General features: G+C 37.2%; 1 non-coding gene across 1 annotated transcript; it reads right to left on the minus strand.

Moving 5' to 3' along the window:
- Nucleotides 1-1165: 1165 nt before the first annotated feature.
- LOC131918935 (small nucleolar RNA SNORA40) lies at nucleotides 1166-1293 on the minus strand. The gene has a single exon (XR_009381153.1). It is a non-coding gene; the product is annotated as a small nucleolar RNA SNORA40 (small nucleolar RNA).
- Between the last annotated feature and the right edge of the window lie 495 nt (nucleotides 1294-1788).

A 1788-nucleotide genomic window follows, 5' to 3' on the forward strand; every position in this document is an offset into this window, starting at 1 on the left:
GACTGGAAGATTATGAGTTTAAGACCAGTCCAGACTACAGAGTGACTCTGTTTTAGGATGACAACAACACCATCAAAAGTTTGTTTTGTGTTTCAGTGTTCAGAATTGGAACAGCATCCCCACTCTCCCAGACACTGACATTTGAAAGCCTGGGAACTTCTCACATCTGCTTTTCTCCAAAGCGCCTCCCAAATGCTATTAAAAGTACATTTTGAATAATCTTGGCTAATTTATTTTTATGATACATGTCTAGTTTTGTCTTGTATTATAAGACATGACTATTTTAAAGAAAAAGTTTGCAAAAATAAATTTGAATAGACATATACAGATACCTTGATTAACAGCATGATGTTATTATCATTCACCCCCGTGATAGCTCACTTTTGACAAGGACATGATATAAAATCCAACTTCCACCTTGAATAATTTAATTTTATTGGCCTAAAATTGCATACAGTTATTATGTTTTTACCTACAATAAGAGGATATTAAAATTTCAAAGCAATATGCCAGTCATTTTGAAAAGAAATTTTGTTATGAAAATTTAGACATGCATAGAAACAGTAAAGTGAACACCCAGAGGACGCCCTTGCAAGGAAGGGAAGGAGGAGCAGAGAGGGGGAAGAAAGAGAAGGGGGGAAATGTTCAGATGTCAGCTTATTCTACCCGTCCTGGTCTCACTGTGTCATTAACATAGTGTTATATAATTATAATGTTATGTAGAAGGGAAACACAGGCTTGTCCACACAGCATATGCAGGACAGAGGTACAACGCCATTTTATCATCATTTATCATCATCAAAGCTGATAATCACAACAGCAACCATCGATGATTCTCAGTCCCGACTACAATTTTCTATGTTGTCTCAAAAATGTACTTTCCCCAGTTTGTTTTGCTGTGTTTTGGTTGAATTTGGAGCCACACCGGTTCCAACCACTTCTTTTGGTTTGCACTCCGAAGTCCTTTTCAGTCTTCATGTTTTTCCATGTCACTGACCTATAGAACAAACCAGGTCCCTACGTCCAAATGTCCTACCGTTTGCCATGTCTGTTTACAACCTTCCTAGCTGGTGTAGGTTAACAATCTCTTCCTCTGTTCTCGTGTGTACTGTGCTCTTGTGCAAATCATTTTGAGCTTTCTTTTTCTTTTTTTTTTTTTGTGATTCATATTCCTTTTCCAAATGCATCAAAACTCATCCTGAACAATGAGTCCTGAATTACAAAAGAGGTTTTAGTCCTACAATTGTCTTCTATGACTTTGTCTGCAATTGACCAAAACAACACTCAAAACACTCAAAACAACAGTGCTGTAAGGATTGGTTTTGTTCCCCTTGCATCTCCCCGAGCTTCACTCGTAAAAGCGTACTTCTTGCACAATGCTTTCTTTTTCTCTTGCATTTGTTTCTCTTGGTTCTTGACATTTCCATCAAAGTCAATTGCGATGAACTAGCTAGTCACAGCCTAGCATTTTCCCTAAGAGTAGACCAGAGACATAATGCAAGATCTAAAGACACATCAATTGATAAACAAAAGAAAATTCTTTTAGAAAATACTCAGAAAATAAAAATGGTCTTCATCGTCTTAGATAGCTATATTTTTTTTTATTCAGGAGGCTTTCTTGGAAGAATATTGTTGTTGTTGTTGTTTTTAAGAAATTTTGGGCTGGGGAAATGGCATAGTCTGTGAAATATTTGCTGCACAAATATAAGACCCCATTAAAAAAGCCAGCTTTGGCAGGGCATACCTGTAATGTCGTTACTGGGGAGGCAAAGTCAGAAGGACTCCTCC

This window comes from Peromyscus eremicus, chromosome 8b, assembly GCF_949786415.1.
Source record: "Peromyscus eremicus chromosome 8b, PerEre_H2_v1, whole genome shotgun sequence".
NCBI classification, from domain to species: Eukaryota; Metazoa; Chordata; class Mammalia; order Rodentia; family Cricetidae; genus Peromyscus; species Peromyscus eremicus.